Source organism: Lissotriton vulgaris, chromosome 5 (genome assembly GCF_964263255.1).
Source record: "Lissotriton vulgaris chromosome 5, aLisVul1.2, whole genome shotgun sequence".
In the NCBI taxonomy this organism is placed as follows: Eukaryota; Metazoa; Chordata; class Amphibia; order Caudata; family Salamandridae; genus Lissotriton; species Lissotriton vulgaris.
Window position 1 is genome coordinate 384,636,809 of NC_141693.1, and position 23,325 is coordinate 384,660,133.

Here is a 23,325-nt window from a genome sequence, read left to right on the forward strand (position 1 = left end):
GGCTGATTGAAATCTACAAGATTTCACTCAGTCACTTTTAGACCAATGCTGCGACAAAACCCTTCGCCTGCTTGAAGCAGGCGCAAGGCTTGATGCAGCATTGGGGAGATAGGGCCCCCCAGAGCATTGCTGGAGCTGCATCACAAGCGCGACGCAGCTCCAGCAATGTGCTGCTTTTACGGCACAAAGCGTGACGCATCTGTGCCGTTTTTGTGACATGGTGCACCGCATTGTTAATGCGGCGCACCATGGGTGGCGGAGCTGCGGCGCACAATAACTGGTGCATCCCTGGGGATGCACCAGTTATTGTAAATCTGCCCCTATACATTTAGCCAATGAGGAAGCACTTACTGATTAGACAGTAGAAAGTACTCCAGTTAAGTAGAGGTATTGCACTAAAAGGTGGCATCTTCGTGGACAAACACGCAGGGCGGGATTTATTCTGCCCCCTGTTAGACTCGTTTTTTGTGCCCTTCTGCCCTCTGTTAGACTTGTTTTTCCCTTGTTTTTCTGGCCTTCTGCCCCTGTTAGACTCGTTTTTTGTGCCCTTCTGCCCTCTGTTAGACTCGTTTTTCCCTTGTTTTTCTGCCCTCCTGTCCTCTGTTAGACTGTTTTTTTGTGCCCTTCTGCCCTCTGTTGGATTTGTTTTTCACTTGTTTTTCTGCCCGTCTGCCCTTTGTTAGACTGCTTTTTGTGCCTTTCTGCCCTCTGCATCACCACATCATCACTCAGCGCTACCCCAGCATCACTCAGCACCACCACATTATCACTCAGCACCACCACAGCACCACTCAGCACCACCATGGCACCAATCAGCACCACCACAGTACCACTCAGTGTCACCAGAGCATCACTCAGCACCACCACAGCACCAATCAGCACCACCACAGTACCACTCAGTGCCACCACAGCATCACTCAGCACCACCACATTATCACTCAGCACCACCACAGCACCACTCAGCTCCACCACAGCATCACTCAGCACCACCACAGCATCACTCAGCACCACCACAGCACCACTCAGCACCACCCCAGCATCACTCAGCACCATCCCAGTATCACTCAGCATCACCACAGCACCACTCAGCATCACCACAGCACCACTCAGCACCACCACAGCACCACTCAGCGCCACCCCAGCATCAATCTGCACAACCATTCAACAACAACTGGTTCAAATATTTTCTCTCAATGTTTCAAACTTTATTACAAATGTCACAAAAAGATGTTAATATTTCACTTCTGTTCTTTGATTTTCGTCACAATAAAATACACTGAACATAATCTTCACAAAAGTTATTTACAAAAGTTTAAGCTATTGCCATTATAAATTAAAATCACTTTTATTTAAGTATTATTATTTAAAAAAACTTTAAAGCCATTGTAATTTGTAATATCAATACAGCTAACTCACGTAAATACAAAACATGTTGCATTACAAATGCTATAGGTGTCACATTTGCAAAAGTTATAACTATTGGCATTGTAAATGACAAAGCTATTAATTTAGCTATTTTCAAAACCAACACATAAATAAAAAAAATTGTCATTTACAAGACCAATAGCTCAAACTTTCCTAATGCGAGACCTATTGCATTGCAAATGCTTGTTGTTATATCTGTCAGTGCTTCCTGTTGAGTTTTAATTTTCGTGACAGGCGCCTCATTGCCTACTTGTAACTATTCTCTGACCCTGCTTCAAGGGTCAGAGAAGGGTCAGAGAATAGTTGCAAGTAGGCAACGAGGCGCCAGGAATCACTTACAGACTTACAGCAGCAGGTGCCCAAGTTGAAGTTAATTTCTCTGTAACCCTTTTGTAAAAGGTTACAAAAAATTACCTTCAACTTTTGCACCTGCTGCTGTAACCCTGTAAGTGCTTGGCTGAAAATTCCCCCCCACTGATTTGCGGATTTTACCGCGATTTCGTGAGATTCGCGGATCGTGAAATCGCGGAAAATCCGCAAATTCCGCGAGCGGACCGAATTTTCAGCCCATGCTTACAAAACACAGTATAAACAATTGGAAGAATTCAGAGTTAGCATTCTCATTTTGAAAGATGACAATCTCGGGCACCTGGATAAATAAAAAAAAATGATAAGTGTGAAGGGCAACATGTACTCCTGGCTCCCAAAAATGACGGTGGAGCCAAAGCCTCCCTCTGTGATGTTCATATGCCAGTCTAAGGATAGCTGCGCTCATTTTATACATTGAAGTGTGGTCATTACTGTGCTATGTTTTTTACTTTTAACCGTTTTGGTACTTCTAAATGATTTACACATTTTCTTTGAGTTAAGCCTGTCTGTTGTGTGCCCAGCTACCTGTGACTGGATCTAATGAGTTAGTGACTTAATTACTTGTTTACCATCCACCTCAATTAATTAACCATTTTCCCACACAGACAAGGGAGGGATGCTCCACAGGGTACTCAACGTGGTGCTGTCAAACCAGGGCTAGTGTCTGCCTCACTGCCAGTCTACCAGGGGTGAGAAAACATTGCCAGAATGAAACACTTTTTTCTGGTGGAGAACAAGGTCTGCCTAAAGAGCCTAGAAGCCTATGTGTCACCATAAAGAAGGACTGAGTGTGTCTAGACCTCCAGAATGAAGTACTGTTCAGGAGGAGAAATCTAGTGTGTTCACAACATGAAAAGAACCACAAAAAGCTAACAACCTAAAGGAGAAGTCAAGGAGGGGCCCATCATGCACTAGGGTCCCCATGTCTTTTAGTGCTGTTCACGAACCAAAATACATAGATTGAATCAGAGCATATGTTCCTGTGAAATACAGAAGTTCACTGTAGACTAAAACTATGGGTGCCGCCACTTAGGAAAGGATAACTATGCCACTGCTGAACTAAAAACCCTGATCTGAACAGTGGCTATAACCACCCTCAAAGTTATAACCTTGAGGAACATTTCTTGGAGTCTGCAACTGCCATTGCATAATGTCTGACTACAGCAGTTCAGGAAGGCCACTACTTTCTTATAGTTTACACTTTTTCAGTAGGAACTGTCCATTTGTTGGACAACATAACATTTGGGATGGTGCCAGACTGATTTTATGTTGGCCTGTATTCCTGCTAGCTCATAGGGCCAACACGAGTACAACTAAACCTATTAAGGTAACAAATTGTCCGGGTAACCCCAGAACATGACAACCCTGACTACCCAAGGAATCATGGTAACAGAGCTAGAACCTTTTCACTCAGTCACTCATGCATTCTCAGAAAGATGCACAGGAAATACATAAAGGAGTGTTTCAATATTTATTGAACCATTGCAATTCTTTTATGGAGTACATGCACTGCAATGATTAATAGACAGAAGCAGATAAAAGTGATTAGCAGTACCAGATTAGTGAAAAGGAAAAACAATTCCACCATTGTGCTAAAGCAGTGTATATACTCAGGCATATAAGTATTGTGTATAGTGTATTCCTACCATGCGCTCCTCAACTTAGTGGGTGATCTGCCAAGAATCTCTTACTGGAAGTTCTAACTCGGCATTACCTGATGGTAAATGTATGCTGGTTTCCGTCTTGGTCACATAGTTGAATATCCCTCCTCACAGAGGGTAAACAGGAATCAGCTGGGCTGATACTCCAACAACAGCAGCCTTGCAATAACAGCAGAGTGCTCCTCTGATTTGAACACTCAACTGCATGTGTATTTATAATAACAGTATCCATGCTTCTGTGTCAAGACCCAAGTAAGAATGACATTGTTTATTCTCTTGTGATAGCCATGTCGCCTCATGGATAAATAACAAATAAAAACATTTGCACAATGTATGTTTAGACCTTTTACTAAATGTTCTAGGTGTTGTGAAAGTGTATTTACATAGTGGAATTGTAAGCAATGTGGAGTAAAAGAAACAAATCCTGCACTGTCTTGAAATCAACTGTGTGTCAAAGTCAACATATAGAAAAAAAGGTACTGTAACAAACGTGTGCATGTGAAATGGCAGTGTTTCTTCTTAGGTCTAACCTAGCCAGGTAACATCTACTCCTTGAAAATGAGTCAACTAAAGCTATCTACTATTATGAAAGCTATCCAAAGCAATGGCACAGAATATCCATTAATACAGATAAAACATTATCCGCAGGGCAATTATACAGATTGAAACAGAGGCATGCAGAAAGCCATCATTAAAAATATAAAAGTGAATAAAAAACAAATTGAAAAGAAATTTCAGATATTGAAAACAAGCCGAATTAAAAGTTCCCACTAATCAAAACTTCCAATTGTTTAAGTGTTACAAGAGGTAGAAAAACATTTCAGTTTCCAGGAACCACAGACACACCTCGTAGCAGGTTTATGGAGCAAACATGTTCCCATCCTACCCCCACAGCAGTCACCGAGGAGTAACTACAGCCAGAGGGGAATCCACAGAAGCAGAGCCAGGTTCCAATTCACCAGGAAGAGAAGCATCCCAGGAAGGCTTATAGAATGTATTCAGAAGCATCGACAAACGCAAGGTACACAAATACAAATGATTCTTTAAGGGGTCCACCAGTGCGTCCATGTCCAGAGGATGAACTGATTGCATTTCTAGGCACAAGTCCAAGGCACACTTAAAAGTGCACAGTAGGCAGTGTAATGCAGGCTGCACACAGGCCGAAAGATCAAGAACCAATGCTCATTTAGTTCCTGAAACAAGTGTTCGCCAAAACATTGTACCATGCGTTCATGGCACAGATGCAAATGTGGAATTGACAGTTCTGTTCGATCTTGAAATGGTATATCCATTGCAGAGCAGAAAAAACTGTCCCGACAATCAGGAGCTGGACAAGCGGAAGGGCCCCAAAGAAAGGCCCCCAAATTCGCTTCCGAGTACAGAGTGAATGAATGATAGAAGATTCCGAAGACTGTCTGGAAGGTATTAACCAAACCAGAGCCTAAGCTTTTGGAAAAATATGGTAGCCTCGCAGTATGGGACATGTTTAAATTTCAGTGCACCAATTCTCCAAAATGTTGTAGGAAATTTGTGCGGAGTAGCGACTGTAACTCCAAAGAGGACCTTGCAACCTGACGATCAAAAGTCTCCTTTACAGATGTTAAGGCCACATCTTTCTGAAACAGTAAGGCTTTCTGTCTGCTCAAGGCATCAAAGTGCACTTTCAAACATGTTACCGATAGCCCAAGCATCACCTCCCTAACTGTACTGGAATGTTGAAACAGTACTTGAGTACAACAAGTCACAACAGAGTAAATCGTGACAAGTTAGGCTATGCCCGATCTCATACTGCAGCAACCTTGATTGTTCAACAACAAATAACTCCCATTAGAGAGCAATCTGAAAGGCAGATGAACCATGGCAGGTGGGGAACCTTTCAAGTAGCAAGATAAGTTTGCCATGGACATGTTACAACCCCTGTAGAGCGTAACCTCCTTGCACACTAAGGAACCACTTAAAGCATTCTTGCAGCCAGACCACTGAGATAAACTTTAGTTTCCTTATTCCAACAACAGAGTTTAAACGGGAATTCTGTATACTCACATATATACCCTTCCCCTAATGCTTCATATATGCCAACTTGATAGCATTGTAGACAGTACAGGAAATGGATTGTGGAACTTGGCAGAGTAATAAACCCATGGTTTATCCAATCCACGGAGGGCATTTCAAAAGCAGTGAAAAGTAATTTCTCTAACTTATCTATGTGTAACATAGTGTACGCCACATCTTTGTGTGCCATGAGTATTTGCTGTTTCGTACGGTGGGATGGTGAATACAGGTTTGTGGCATTAATATAAATCACCATGGTACATGGCCATACCGTAGTGTCTTTAGTGTCCAACTCAACAGTATGATCGACCTACACTGCGACTGTCTATGTTGTAATGTGACATATCATGTTGTATAATGTCAAAGGGAGTACATTCTAGAGGACAAGGTGGCCATACCATTGTCAACCACTGCTAGAGCCTTTTACAAATTAGCTCTGGAAATCTTGCACAGTCTCTCAGTAACTTCCTGCTGAAAGAACTTTCCATCTTTCATTGTATATTGTATACAAAAAAGCGTTTTTGGAATGGCTTTCAAGGACCTAACATGAAGTACAGTAGTTCCAGGTGATCAGAAAGAAGGGATAAGTGTTTCACCGGGGACAATATTGAGGTTTTTAGCCAATCAAAGCACAACTACCTAACACTGTATGCTGTCACCACCGGATGGTTTTGTCTGCATGTAAAGCAGGTCAGGTCTGCTGATGTTGAAACCCTTGGTGTTACCCATGAACCATGCTTATTATCCGTTAATGTCTAACAGACAAGCTAACCACCCCCTCCAATTTGTATCTGATGAACTGTACATGCCATTGCATAGCATGGTGTCTAGTTTTTCCTTCTTGCATTTTGTAAACTGCTGGCAGTTTTCAGAACGTGCAAATGTGGGAATGTGTGGGGTGTCCTTGATTTTAGCTAAAACAAGACATGATGTTGTTTGCACAGTTTTGTTCAAGAAAATCATCTGTTGTAGTATTGGGGTGGTCTAAACAAAGCCTTGTTCCCCTGAACCTGCCAATCGTTTGTCCCTTAAATTGATTTACCATCAATCGTGTCCCTCTAAAAGTCAAACTCTTGTGTGGACAGCTGAGAAAGAAAAGAAGCAGTGTATATATAATTTTTGAATTTGTTACCATATTTTCCTTTGCAGGTGATATTGCAAGCTTATAATAATAAGACACAGGTTCCAATGTATCATACAAAATCAAAAAAGGGGGGGAATGGACAGCTTGTAACTGCGTTATCACGGTTTCACATTAAAACCCTCATATACGCATTGATTAAAACGATGGCGGTATTTCATGGTTCTCCGCCTTCAAATATGCATCATTGCATCATCATTGGGTTCAGTTGTGTTGTATGTAAGCCTCAAGCCTGAGGCAACCACTTGAGAACGCAGTAGTGTCCAGTGAGTGATGGTCAGTCTTACTTACACATGAAGTGGTCAAAATTAAAAAACATTCCCACATCCATAAAAAGGAAGCTTTAATTTAAGACATGGATGGGAGAGGTTATTAAAATTATCTATTGGGTATACAGTTGGAGTGTGTAACTGGATCCACTATACCCTATATTCGGTTAGGTCGACATGTTTCTGCCCCACTGTGCACAGCCGGGTCTATGGGGCATTCATCAGGACATGAACAGTTGTACTCACATGATTTGTGCAGCTACAATAGTGGACTCTCTTGTTGCCACTGTGTTTTCAATTGAGGTTATGTTGCACCTATAATTTTTGAAACATAAACATAATGTATACATACTCATACAAGACACATAAATATTATAAGCTCCAATTAAGCATTGTACATATAGGCTATACTACGCCTATTGTTTATCTGGGACGTGATAAAATGTGAGGGTGACTACAGTTTGCTACACGGCAAGTGACTTCCAATAAAAAGATTTGCATCATCTTAATTACACTGGTGATCAAAAATGTGGTTATTCAGAGTGGGGTAACATTAATCGTGATGCACCGATTATCTCCGGAAAAATATTTCAAATTTGTGCAATGTTCTGGCCATTCTCTATTTATTCGGGCGTACTGGGCTTGCTAGGTCCTAACCAGACTGTCCCGAAAAAAGATCGTAAAATAACAAATTACCTCTCGGGCTTTTTAAGCGTGCTTCATCGGGGCTCAGTGGGAAGTTATTCCAGAGCTGTTGTAGATGGAACAAACAACTATTAATAAATCCCGCTAAATTACACAGTCGAAACCATTGGTCCCGATGAGTGAATCTTACCCGCTACTAGCGTTTCGCCTCCTTGTACTTGCTCTGCCCCACGAAATTGGGGCTACTTCCTGGTTGCTCCTTTTACCTGAAACTGGGGTCATAGAAATAGTTAACAGACTCAATAGTAAAGTGCCACATTTGTTGTATACGGTCATAGAAATAGTTAAAGGACCAAGTGGTCTAATAACGAGTGGTGAAGATTCTCCCGGTACAGTGTTTCGTGGAAACGGGGATCTTAACTTATCATCCTTATTTATTATGATTTACCGCAACTCGCGGTTATAGATACACATAAAGAACTCATGTATACTGTTATTAATTTAGTTCTTGTAAATCTATTATTCGGATCCACATCTATTTCAATAGACATTCTTTGTATCATCATTCGTTAGACCAATACATTGATTTATAAGGTCTCTGGGTCTAAGATGGACATTTAATGTTGGTCCTCACTCATGGGGTTGGTGTATACGGTTATAGACATATCTCTCATTTCATTAGTTATTAGTCTTTATAGGACTACACTTAGATTGCTCACATTGCTACACCTTTCAAGGTGGCGCATGAAGATTATACTGTTATTTTCATGTTTATAATCTATCAGATATGGTTAAATGATTGGATCTACTTTGCAAATTGATGCCATGGTACATCATCATTCAGTCCCTCTATATTTGTCCTCAGGCGATCCACCCATCTTTGTTCCTTTTCAAATAAGATTCTTTCTGCATTTCTGATTTTATTAGTTAGCATCTCAATAACTGTACATCTGAGGTCTTCTGATTTGTGTTGATGTTCCAAGAAGTGGCTACTCATTTTCGTAGTATTTTTCTTTCGTTTTGATGTTACTCTTGTGTTCTCCAATTCTTATCTTAATTTTCCTACATGTCATACCGATGTATTTCTTACCACATGGGCATAGGACCATATAAATGACATGTGTCGAATTACAATTTGTATGTTGTCTTTGTGTCCAAGTAAAGGTTTCTGTTAACTTGAGTGTTTTTGAGACTGTTGTTAGTTTACACACCAAACAGGTTCCACATGGATAATGACCTGTGATGGGGCCATATCTATACTTCTTGTTATTTTAACCTTGTGTTGTTCTCGTGGTCGGTTATGTATTAACATGTCTTTGATGTTTCTTGTTCTTTTATTAGCAAATCTAGGTTCTCCACTATTAAGTCCCTTTTCTCTGTTTCCCCCTTGAGGCTCTCTCACTAGTCCATCGATTCTGTCAACTAGCACCCAGCTGCTAGCAATAGCCTTCAAACTCGGGAAACATTTAAATTGAGCACCACAAGTGTTACTCTCTCTGGCAAGACAGACCTCAGAACCCCCAGATACGGCACCAGCCCATACTAACACAGGTAAGATCTCAGCTGCGTTATGAAAAAATCCCTAGCGCTTCACATTATGCGTTTCGTTCCCCCTCGCTTTACTTGTAAGCCTAATGCGTGCAGTTTAACCTCCCGCCCGCATTAAATAAAAAGGCAAGACTTTAGCTGCATAATGTAATAACCTTCAACGCTCCAAAGTATGCGTTCTTTACCCCTCGTTTGATCTGGTAGCACAATGCGTGCAGTTTAATCGCGCTGCTTGTGTGTCCCCGGAGTCCCCCCGGGTGACCTCTCGGAGCATTTGTCTGAGCCTCGGCACGCACTCGTAAAGTGTGTTTTATGCCGGCGGCCGCGTAGAGAACTGTCCGACTACAGTCGTACACGATGTGGTTCATGCCAATTCCTGTGACACCCAGTAATTAGTCGACCGCTATCACTCCTAGCACCCCATTGTATTTAAGCGCAATGGCAAACCAGCAGAATTCTGAGCATTTCTATTCTGTATAGCGCATATGTTAAAGTCCCAAAAAAAACCCTCGGCAAACAACATATTAAGTAAATACTGTGCTACACGTGGGTACACATGCAAGGAAACGTTAATATTTCCTTTTTTAAAACAGAAGCCGATTAGACCTTCGCACCCATGCCCTGAGTGTGCCTCTTTTGCCAATAATTACCTTCGCAACTGTTAATACCATGTCCCCATTACAGCGCTAAACCGCCCCTAATAAACACATGCTCATTTGCCTTTATAATTACTACAGATTTAAATACAAGTTCTCTAATGAAAGCATATTATTCTATCACAGATGTAATGGCTGATTGGTGCTAGACTTTCAACTTCTGGAAAGAAAATACTCAGGTACTTTCAAACAAAATGTCTTTTTGTGCCCAATAAGTGCATGCACATTCTTTATGAAATGCCCTAATAACAATACATATACCATCCCTTTCTTTATACATTAGGACCAATAGCGCCTGCACTCATTTCTGATCGCCCTTAATTCTAATCTCTGCCAAATAGCCGTGGATCTCTTTTTGTCTGACGCGCCCTGCGCCGCAAAGGTAACACGTCGCAAAAACATCTAACACCTAGAGAATTGGCCCCTTAACTTACCTCTACTCATCAAATCTCAACGTTTCTTATAGATTATGTCTTACCCAGACTCAACAGCTACAAGCATTTGACCATACAGAGCCCCACTCTATAGGTAACAACACCAAATCCTTTTCTCCAACCTGGGAAATTATACACTGCTCACCAGAAGAACAATATCAGCACACTGGGTGTCAATCTGAAATTACCACTAGCTCTTTTATACTGTTCAAATCGCCTTTGTCCCCTTTATACTAAAACTCCCTTCTGCTGCATTTTCTAAATTTCACCTTTCTTAGATTCTATTTTTAATACGGTTCTCTGTGCATACTCTGAGCAGATGGTGCCTATAACTGAGTAAATAATAATTTAATGCCAAAGATGCACTAAATAGGATGTCAAAGAATGCAAATTTTTACATAAATAGTATTTGTAAATTTACACATGTTTTCTTTATTTTCAGAACAGAAATTTACTGTGCAATGCCCCTGTTGTTTTAACCTGTGTGGAGAATATATGTTATCTTGTTATATGTTTTCCTTGGCCCTGAGGAAGGTGACATTGTCACCGAAACGTACGTCGGCCCAGCATCCACAAATCTGGATATAGTTTGGTCAAATCTACACAGACCAATTACTAAACTGGTAGAACCACTTCATCTAGGTTCTTGTTGCAATCTACCAAGTACACCTTTGGGTCTCTCTGTCTCATTGTGTCTAGTTTGTTTTCTAATGTTTGTTAGGAATGTTTTTTAATAACTATGATGGTATGTATGGTATGAAAGTGTATATGTGAGAATGTCAGGATTGAATATATTGTTAGGGGCTTTTTCTCTTAAATCAAATTGTTTCACTTCTGTAGTTTCTCTGTTCACACCAAATGTCTTTTATACTGTGGTGAATTTCTGTATAATATGTTAACTGACAAAATGAAATATGCAGATGCATACATTTTTTTTCTATAAACGATATAAAGTATATATAAAAAATAAATAAAAAATATGTTTTGATAATACCTTCAAGTGTTAGCTTTTCTCTCTGACATCCTTCTCTGTATAAAGATTGTTTAAGATTTACTCTTAGTCAAAAAGCAATATAGGTCATTATCAGAGGTATTTCGCATATGTTTGCTAAGATGGGTGGACCGCCTGAGGACAAATATAGAGGGACTGAATGACGAGGTACCATGGCATCAATTTGCAAAGTAGATCCAATCATTTAGCCACATCTGATAGATTATAAAAATGAAAACAACAGTATAATCTTCATGCGCCACCTTGAAAGGTGTAGCAAATGTGAGCAATCTAAGTTTAGTCCTATAAAGACTAATAACTAATGAAATGAGAGATACGTCTATAACCGTATACACCAACCCCATGAGTGAGGACCAACATTAAATGTCCCTCTTAGACCCAGAGACCTTTTAAATCAATGTATTGGTCTAACGAATGATGATACGAAGAATGTCTATTGAAATATATGTGGATCCGAATAATAGATTTACAAGAACTAAATTAATAACAGAATACATGAGTTCTTGATGTGTATCTATAAACGTGAGTCGGGTTAATAATAATAAATAAGGATGATAAGTTAAGATCCCCGTTTCCAGGAAGCACTGTACCGGGAGAATCATCACCACTCGTTATTAGACCACTTAGTCATTTAACTATTTCTATGACCGTATACAACAAACATGGCACTTTACTATTCAGTCTGTTAACTATTTCTATGACCCCAGTTTCAGGCAAAAAGAGCAACCAGGAAGAAGCCACTACTTCCGGGGGCAGAGCCAGCACAAGGAGGCGAATTGCTAGTAGCGGGTAAGATTCACTCGTCGGGACCAAGAGTTTCGACTATGTAATTTAGCGGGATTTATTAATAGTTGTTTGTTCCATCTACGACAGATCTGGTATAACTTCCCACTGAGCCCCGATGAAGAAGGCTTAAAAAGCCCGAGAGGTAATTTGTTATTTTACGATCTTTTTTTTGGGACAGTCTAGTTAGGACCTAGCAAGCCCAGTGCGCCCGATAAATCGAGAATGGCCAGAACATTGCACAAATTTGAAATATTTTTCCGGGGATAATCGGTGCATCACGATTAATGTTACCGCACTCTGAATAACCACATTTTTGATCACCAGTGTAATTAAGATGATGCAAATCTTTTTATTGGAAGTCACTTGCCGTGTAGCAAACTGTAGTCACCTTCACATTTTATCACGTCCCAGATAAACGATAGGCGTAGTATAGCCTATATGTACAATGCTTAATTGGAGCTTATAATACTCATGTGTGTTGTATGAGTATGTATACATTATGTTTATGTTTCAAAAATTATAGGTGCAACATAACCTCAATTGAAAACACAGTGGCAACTAAGAGAGTCCACTATTGTAGCTGCACAAATCGTGTGAGTACAACTGTTCATGTCCTGATGAATGTCCCATAGTCCCTGCTGGGAACAGTGGGGCAGAAACATGTCGACCTAACCGAATATAGGGTATAGTGGATCCAGTTACACGCTCCAACTGTATACCCAATAGATAATTTTAATAACCTCTACCATCCACGTCTTAAATTAAAGCTCCCTTTTTATGGATATGGGAACGTTTTTCATTTTGACCACTTCATGTGTAAGTGAGGCTGACCATCAATCACTGGACACTACTGCGTTCTCAAGTGGTTGCCTCAGGCTTGAGGCTTGCATACAACACAACTGAACCCAATGATGATGCAATGACGCATATTTGAAGGCGGAGAACCAAGATATACCGCCACCGTTTCAATCAATGCGTATATGAGGGTTTTATTGTGAAACCGTGATAATGCAGTTACAAGCTGTTCCAATCCCCCCTTTTTTGATTTTTGTAGTTTTTGAATGACGAAAGTGAATGGACACATAAGATTCCTCCTGCCCACTGTTTGATTTTGAGTCCAATGTATCATAACCAGGAAAATAAGCAAACTCCTGTGCAAATGTTTTTGAACTTCCCCGTGGTGGTATAGGGAAATGTTCCCATTGTGTGTAATTAAATACAGCAAGTAGAATATTTGTTTTATGCAAGAAATGATGACCATAATGTTGGAAACTAAACATTTCATCATAGTTGGATGTGCCTTCCTATAAATCATCAAAACAAAAAACTGTAGAATGCTCAAAATCTTCTAGCATTTCATGCACTGGAACAATTATTCCAATCATCAGAGTGGTACTAGGGTGATGTGTCATTCAATGATAATTTAAACAAATATGGAATTTGTAAATATTCCGTAGGACCATACACATCCTACGATACCCTATCCCAAACAGTCCCATCAGGAACAGCTGAAATGTTCACCACAGAATGGTCTTTTCGTGCTCTGTGTGATGATGAATGGGGTTTTATAACCAAGTTCACCAGTTGTACAGCTGAGTGTTCTGTGAGATAGTGTCCATTCATGAGCGACAAAAAGACTATCACAAAACCAATCCAAAAGACCAGGAACAGTAAGGCAATTGTAATCCAAAGGTGTAGCCATGGAGGAATAAAGTATGTCTTTTTCAGCCAAAGATATAGAACACGCAGTCTCATCTGAAACAAAAGAGGTAGAGATGCTGGTGGATCACATAAATCCGAGGAAAGGTCATCGATTTTGATGAAGTAGCCAGAGGCATGCTGATCTATTTTTTGCAGCTTTTGCAGTTTTGTAGAACTGGGAGATGACTGGATTTGTGATACATTTATGGAAACAGCATTCATGTCAGGATTTCAAATTGAAATCTGTGTTTCTGTACAAGTTGATTGTACAGTAGTTGTTGTAGTAACTAGTAGAAGGGATGCTTCATTGTTGGTTGCTGACATCTCCTGCTGGGGAGAGGGGGCTTTATCAGGAATTAAAGCTTCAGTCGCAGATTCTTGTATTATGGTGAGAGGAGGCAGGCAACTAATCAGGAGCCCACTTAGCCTACTGTTGAGAATCGGCCAAATAGTGTGGCTTGATCAGATCAATGGAGACAAATCACTTGTTTCTGTGGCCAGCAAGAGGTGAAAGAAGTACATTTCTGGTACCTTTGACTGCCAGGACATGTACAGGCACAATATATGATGGCCCAAATTCTTTGTCTGGAAGCCGTTCAGCTCTGATAAAACATCCTGCTTATTGTCGTCAAATCTTGTTTCAGCCACCACTGATCTGGTCGTATCGAGGTATGGGACCAATATTTTAATCCCAAAACGGATCTCATAGAGAGTCCAACCACCCAAAGACTTTCTGGTCATATTGTCCAGTGCCCTCTGGAACCCCTATATGTAGGATGGTCCCAGCTGCAACCTGAGCCTAGTACCCTAGCTTTTTAGGAGTGCTTTAAGTCCTGTTTTGTTCTCTACATGACCACATTTCCCTGCAAAGGTAAGGAGAAGAATGACACAAAGTCACACCTAAACTTACCATGGCATTTTTGTAAGCCTGGAGGCAAACGTCGGATCTTGGTCGGAATGTATTGTGCCAATTGCACATGTCCTTGAATAAAGACTAGTGGATCCTTTATATTAGTTTGGGCATCAGCTGACTGTTCACAGGGACTGCGAGCTGAATTCCACTGCAACCAAGATATGCTTGTAGGCCCCATCTAATGACAAAGGGCCACAGGGGTCCAGATAAACACAAGCCGGAGGCGTGTTTGAAATCAGTAGAGGTGACTGTGGTGGACATGCCATATTGGAACCCTACATTTGCTGCCAGATGTTGCACCTAAGGACAAAGTCCTTGGTCTATTTATAAAGACCTCGCCACCAATAGAGTTGCTGTGATAATGAAATTGTAGCAGCCAACCCTGCGTGTGCAGATGCAGGACCCTCACGTGCAGCTAGAAATAAACCTAACTTGCAATCTGGATTTGGTATTACTCTATCCCCCACTCCAGGAATGTGAGCAAATGGTACATTTTGCGCATTCAACTTGTAGAAGTAAATGAGTGGAAAGTCTTTTGGAAGGTGGATGTCATTGTGTACAGCATTGCTCATACTTGAGCAAGTAATTTCAGTGATTTTAGTAGTTTGCATTGTTGCTTTAGCAGCTTTATCAGTCATTGAATTCCCTGCAATGTGTATGGTGACATGCTGATAACTCGAGGTATGTATTACATGAGTCCATGGTAAGACCTCTTTCAGCTTAGCCACCTATTCCCAAAGCATCTTGTGCTTTATTGTTCCCCCCTTTTGAATCCATTCTGGCTCCAGTAGTGGAGATACTCATTTTAAGACTGAACACAGTACTACTAATCACACACTATTAGTGTGGAGAATCCTGGATCCATATTTTCCAGTGCCAGAATTAGAGCCCTCAGTTCAGCCAGTTGGGCTGTGCAGTCACTGAGTAACTGTGTGTAGGTCTTTTCAGGATGGAGTTCTCTATTCTGTAAGTGCCCTGTTACTGCAGAGCACGCTGCTGAATATTAGTGCTTTGTCCCTAGGGCAGGCTGGGAAGAACCATAAGTATATATGAATCAATTAAACTGATCTGTAGGCATTATTTTATTAGTGTTGGAAAGTGGTTTATTAGAAGTGATAAGTAGTCATGTACCACTAGTATTTAGGATACAATCACAATAAAGGGTTCAGACAATATCTCAATAAATGATTCCCTAACTCAACCCTTGGTAGCTGGCAATGATCAGGCTGGTGTGTAAAGCATTTAAAAACAACACTGGATTAAATAAGTAAGACACATTGCACAGTGAAAATCCACAGCCAATTTATAAAAATGGTAAGGGTGGGTGGAGCTCGCAGAGTTGAACTACGTGGAATTCCTCTGAGTTGCAAAAAAACTCAGTTCCAGAGCAGACTTGATACATTTTATCGTTTAGGATGCGTGATCGAGGAGACGTGCTCCTGCCAGTTTATTTTTTGAGATATTATTATTCATCACTTGACACTAATGCTGGTCCCTGGCCTTGCAAGCATCAAGCACTTTACTCTGACCCCTGCCTGGAGGAGAGGAGGGTCTGAGGGTACCTGAAAAAGCCAATGCCAGTCGCTTAGTCCACTTGTGCCGGTCCCTGGCCCTGAAAGCACCAAGCACTTTATTTTGACACCTGCCCGGAGCAGAGGAGGGGCTTAAGATACCTGAAAAGGCCAATACAGGTCGAGCAGCACGGGACGCGCGCTGGGCGGCCCGGGTTCGGCCCGGGCCAAGATGGGCCTATCTTAGGTCGGAAGAGGCCGGGCAGAGCCACACCATTGACGTTTGTGGACTAGGACCGCCTATAAACAGAGGGTGAGCTCACAAAAAACAGTAGTATTCTATGGGATGCTATCCTGTTTACATATATTGTTTAATTTTGTGGGATTTTTAGTGAGATATGGATGAATGGTTATTCTTATTATTAGGCTGATATTTACGTTTGTTTCTGATGTGGGGAGTACCGCAGTTGTAACAAAGTGTTTTTTTTTTAAAGTCACCTGGATAAACTGTTCAAGGTTGTCCCCAATTTTGCATCACACTAGGCTGTCTGTTCCCTGTTTTGACCAAAATGTGGGGAGAGGACAGCGGTCCTTGACTTATCGACCTGAGCGTGGTATATTATAATTTCAGTTTCGACCATGTAAAAATGAGGGAGCAACTAGTAAGTTATAGACAAATGAAAAGTTGGTAGGATGTCAAAGGCGGTAGGAGGGACACATGATTCTTTAATGAAGTTTTTATCTGGAGCCATGGAGACCATTGAAAAACAAATTCACACAGTTGAGGAAACGTTAAATCATGGCATTAAGGCAGGAGAGCATGACATAGGGCCTACTTCTGAGTGTTTAGCCATGAGTACCTCACCCACTGACAATGTTATTGATATGATTGAATCCTGTTCGACAACTCACGTCAATGGGTGTGTGCAGGACTCATCTGATCTGATATATGCTTTCGACCAGGAACACGAGAGCCAGCCCCCTCCAAGCGACCATAAAACCCTGAAAAAGCAGCCGATCTGACACATGTTCCTTTCTTAAGTTTTCTTATAGAGGATGGGGAATGGAATTTGCGTTGTACAATCAATCCTGATTCATGTATTCCAGAAATTAGTACATTCTAAATCGGGTTAGCAGCCGGCTCCATGGTGTGGCATCCTTTGTGGTATCCGACCACGAAGTAAGCCACGCCATGAAGCCGGCTGCTTTAGAATGTACTAATTACTGGAATACACGAATCAGGATTGATTGTACAACGCAAATGCCATTCCACATCCTCTATACGAAAACTAAAGACAGGAACATATGTCAGATCTGAGATCAAGCCTAATCGGATTGGGGATATACTGTGAGAACATATATGATAACCTTATAAAACAAGGTAATTTTCGGCCCTGAAGAAGTCCATGAAGGACGAAACGCGTTTGCTATGGCTACAGTCTGTTTACTGAAGAATTAATAAAGAATACGCTACAAACAACGCCACTGATTCTGCAATTGCTATTTTATATTTGTACTTAATAATTGCAGTTACTTTTTAAAATGTGTGACATAATGTGTGTAATTTTAATACAGTATTATGTCCATATGCCGATAGAGCCAACTGTGGTCTAACTACAAAGGATGGGCTTGATGTCACACATTGTTTGCACTCCTCTTTTGGGGACCAATTAAATACCTTCAAGTACTCATTAGATATGGGTTTTGACAATGAACTATGCTCACCTCCAGCACTATCTAGTCATACTTTTAATGGATGGGGTCATGTTCTACAATTGAATACATCTTGGTGTCTAATGGATATGCGAGTAGTTGGAACTCCAGGTAGCATCAGAATTATTGGATAGTGCCGGCTTTTGGAAAGTAGTAAATGCCCCCTTTTTGGCACCAAAAAACATCCCTTCCATTGAGATTGCTATTGGTGGGGATCAATGGGTGACACATTTTTCAAAATTATACTCTAGCGATACAACTGATAGTACCCAGGATGTCCCAGGTACACAACCTCTAAATTTCCTCTCCATGGACATTCATTTTACGGTGGAGGAATTTATAGATGCAATCAATGCAATGCAAGCAAGGGAGGGAAAGCCCCTGGGCCAGATAGTGTTCCTATGCATTTATATAAATCTAATCATTTCTTCTTGGGTACACTTCTCACGTCCTTTTGTAGGCACAGATTTATTCCCACAAGTCTATCCTCGTAACTATTTTCACAAAAGGAGACCACAATGATCCAGCATGTTATAGGCCAATTTCAGTTTTAGATGCATTTGCGAAAGTGGTTGGCTGTACCATTCAGGATAGACTGCAGACATGGTCCGAGGACCTGGGTATACTTTCAGAGCTGCAATATAGCTTCCAATAAGGCCTAGGTACCATTGAACAAGGTCTAAACTTGAATTTAATCTGGGGAAAATTTGTGCATTCTAAACGTGGGAATATTTTCTGGCCTTTGTGGACTTAAGTTCTGCATTTGACTGCATTAGCCACCCTAAGCTCTGGTGCATCTTAGAGGGAATGGGTGTGGACCCGCAACTCATTTATTTTGAAAGGCACTTGTATTACAATGTGCAGGCCAATGTTCGATATGGTAGAGCATGGGAGTGCAGTCATAATTTTCCGGTTAGAAAGGGGAATTGGCAGGTATGCGTGCTAGCCCCCTTTCTTTTTACCTTGTATATAAATGGATTGGTTGCAGTTTTAAACAAGGAATGTCAGGATACCCCTTGTCTTGGCGGTCATCCGATTACATTGTTATTATATGCGGTTGACACTCTTTTACTCTCCTGCACACAAATAGGACTTCAAAAAGTAGTCACTAGTTTTGCTTCTTTTATGTCTAACCTGGATCTTCAGGTCAATATCAGCAAAATATATGTAATGAAAAGTGACAAAAATAGCTAATAGTGTCGAGATGTTTTTATCAATAGCAAAAACTATTTCTCATATCTGGGAATAGTTTTTGAAAAAGGGGCTCATGGGCAAACATCGTAAGAGCGAGGAAATTATTATTCGCAAAACCCACGGCATGTTTGGTTAACTTTGCCAGGAAGCTGGGCAAATGACCTATTGTTCAATTCATCAAAATGTATACCGCCAAATGTATATCAACAGCCATAGGATCTGATAGAGGGTGTCACTCGCTTAGCTACTCCAGTGAAGAGCTCCACCATATTGATGTGGTTGGTAGTGGAAGGGGGGCTCTTTGCTTTGCTGAGTCTTTCTCTCCTCTGTCTGATTTCTTTGTCAAGGGGTTTTTATCCTGTGGGCTTTTAAACGTTAGTTCGCTGCCGAAGCACAAGGTGGAAATTCAGTTGTTGCTGGAAGTTCATGAACTTGAAGTTCTGTTCATGACAGAGACCTGGACCCACCCAGATTGCGAGGTTGACCATGGCTTGGCCTGTCCACTCGGTTATAAAAATTACCATAAACCGAGATTGATGGGGAGGGATGGTGGGGTTGGGATGGTCTATAAAGATACCCTGAATCTGGATACCATAGATATTAATGTGGTCGTAGGTTTCGAACTACTTGGCTTTGTTATCAAGAATGATCAGGCTTTATCCGGGATTATCTGCTACAGACCCCCAGGGTCTTTATTTGCAGCTGCAGCAATTGCTGCTGTACACCTTTACTAATATGGCTACCACTCATCGCAGATTGGTGATTTTGGACGATTTTAACATTTGGTTAAATGGCTCCCTTGATGCGGGCTATGCTAATATTCTCCAGTCTTGTGAAGGACTTGGCCTTTTCCAGCAGGTGTTCAAGGTTACCCACAATGGGGGGGCATCTACTTAATTAAATTTTTTCAGAGGCTAATCTGTTTATTAGGAAAGTTTTGTTTATGGACTGGACAGACCATTTCCTGATAAAAATGTTATGTGAACTTTGCCACTCAAACTACTTGTGTGGCCAAATCCTCGTGTGAATATGTGAGTAGAGACTAGAAGGCTCTTATGCGTAAGACGGGCCATGCCCCGCTGTTTCAGGTAGAGGACTGTTTTTACCTGGATCTGCAAGTTGAGGAGAATTATTCCGGGCTCTGTACGAAAATTACCTCGGTTTTGGATTCATTAGTCCCTTTAAAAAACCACCGTAGTAGAGGCAGACCTTCGGCCCGTGGTTTAATGATAGTCTAAAAAACATGAAACTTGAATGTAAGCATTTTGAGACGAGGTGGAGACGTGGCTATCAGGATGAGGATAAGCTCACCTGGAAAATTAAGATTGTGGGCTATCGGAAGGCGATTAACATGGCCAAGGCAGAATATTTCTCCACTTTGATCCTTAACCCCTTCGATGCTCATGACGGAACGGTTCCGTCATGAGCATCGGTTGAGCTGTGCTCATGACGGAACCGTTCCATCATGACCACGCCCGTTTACATTGGGGCCCAGCACAGGAGGTAAATCTGGACAGCATCCAAGGTGTTAATGCCCCTAATAGCTCCAGTAGTATATATACCATCTTGAATAGCTTGACCAGCCCAGACTGTTCTAAGAACATGATACGCCCCTCTCAAAAACTATGCAAGAACCTGGCTAGGTTATTTCAGGATAAAATTAAAATCATTATTGATGATTTGGGTGGGATCTATCATCAATCTGAGGCTGTAAACACTATGACTTCGGGCATTGATGATATGGAGGTAATTGGGTCTGAGGCTTCGGGTGCTATCTTGGAATGTGGGCCGCCAATCACCTATCTGAGTTTCAGCCTCTGGAGGTGGAGGACTTTAATAGGCTAGCTTGCGGTCTTCCTTCTGGATCTCCTTTAGATCTGTTGCCTTACAAAATCTGAAAAAAGTTTAAGGTAGAGTTGTTTCCCAAGCTCTGTCAGATCTGTAATCAGTCTCTTACTGATGGAGTGGTCCCGTCCCAGTGGAAACAAGGTCTGGTGACACCCCTGCTAAAGAAGCCTTCCCTTGACCCGGAGTGCCCCAAAAACTATAGGCCCAACTCTCTCTTGCCTTTTCCTGCTAAAATTGTGGAACGAGTGGTGAGTGGTCTGTCCAAGCATTTGGAACAACATAATTTACTGGAGGAGGTTCAGTTTGGTTTTCAGCCGGCCCATGGTATCGAGACTGCCTTGGTGACAGTGATGGATGAGCTTTGGAGGCGGGCAGACAGGGGTCAGGCAGCTGTACCTATTTTGCTTGACCTCTCTGCTGCCTTCGATACGGTCAACCATGGGATCCTGCTGAGAAGACTGAGAGAGATGGGGGTGACGGGCTGTGCTTTGAGGTGGTTCCAGTCTTTTTTACTGGACAGACAGCAAGCAGTGTCCGCCTCCCCTTACCAATATGCTTATACCAATATCTTGCATGGCGTACCACAGGGCTCGGCCATCAGCCCCATCCTATTTAATATCAATATGAAACCCTTGATTGCGGTATTGAAACAACATAATATTAGCTTTGTAAATTATACTGATGACACACAGCTGATCTTCTCCCTTGAGGGAGGTCAGTCGACTTCATTTGAAGTGTTTCATAGTTGCCTGCGTTATACGGCTCTCTGGCTGAAGGAAAAATCACTGCAATTCAATGCAAGCAAGACGAAGGTGCTCTACTGTGCCACGGAAGGGGTTCCGTCCATGATCCCCAGTAATTTCTGGCCCATCGACACCTCGACCATTGTTCAGCCTGTAAAGACGGTTCGTAATCTGGGCGTTATGTTTGATAGTAAACTTACTATGGAGGCTCAGGTGACGAAAACAGTGAGCTGTTGCTTGGCCATTATTAGATCATTGCGGAAGATTTTCCCTCTGCTACCCGCCCTGACGCGTGCGTTAGTAGCACATAGTACTATTCTTAGCAGATTAGATTATTGTAATGCCTTGTTACTTGAGTCTCTGAAATTTCGTCTTGATAGACTGCAGAGGATTCAGGCAACGGCAGCCAAATTAGCACTAGGCTGGTCTAGACGGTCCTCTTCTTCTTTGGCTTTGGCTGAGTTGAATTGGCTCCCGTTGAGACAGAGAGTTTAGTTCAAGTCTCTTTGTTTAGTGTTTAAAGCCCTTCCAAAGAAAGTTTGAGTGTTATGCTCCTACGAGAACTTTGCGCTCGTCATCGGCAAAACTGGTGAAGATACCTAGATTCAGGAAAGTTAAATCAGGCGGTAGATCCTTTGGGGTAGCAGCTGCTAAACTTTGGAAAGCACTGCCTCTAGAGCTTAGACAAGTCAGTGGCCTCCTTCTTTTTAGAAGGAGATCAAAAACATGGCTGTTTCCAAAGACTTAGGTGGTTGTCAGCAGTGGGGCCCACTATTTCTGCCAGGATGCCTGCCAGGTGACAGTGCGCTCTATAGATAAAATAAATACATAAATAAATTTACGGTGCCGGCATTTGGGGTATTGCAGATGTACAATCTTTACAATTAGCAGAGAACCTGCTTGTAAGATATCTTCTAGCGGTTCTCAATAGCGCGGCTACTTACATCTGCCACGCAGAACTTGGTATGCCATACCTATCTGATATTATTAAAGTACAACTGGTCTTTTTATGGCACAAGGTTTGGTCTAGCCCTGCTACTGGCCTTAATAATGACGTAATTAATGATTGTCTCAATCTGGAAGGGGAGTAACAAATCCCATTACTTAATTAAGCTAAAAAAAATCTGATTAATTTAGGCTGTCCAGACTACTTCTTTAACCGGCTAGCATTTTTTCTGTTTCAAGGAAAGTACTAAAGACTACCTGCATGGAAGTTTTGGCAAATATTAGGATATTCCTAGAAATTGGTAAAGTGACTGTTAGAGAGAACCAACTGTTACTGTCACAACCAGGGACTCAACCCTATCTTGTTAGTGCAAACAGGGGTTACGATAGGATGCTGTTAACTCGATTCCGTTTTGGCAGTTTCTACAGATTGACTGCGTTCCCTATATGAATGATTAGTCCCGGCTTTTAGAGCCTTGTCCTTGTGATGACATTTCCCAACAATCCAATATTCATGTTCTGTATTTTTGCAAATTTTATGATTTTTCTTGTAGAAGATGGTTTCTTCTAATACTGAAAAGGTTGGGCCTGAGACAATGTTGGCCCGCTTTTCTCAGGTTATAACTCCTGGATGAAGAAATGGTTATGGAATGTGTAGGAAAACCTTTGATGGGCGTAATGAGAACTCGTAAATCCATGCTATCCGCCTAGTTTTTACATTGTTTCATGAATTTTAATCTGTCTTGTACATGCACAGTT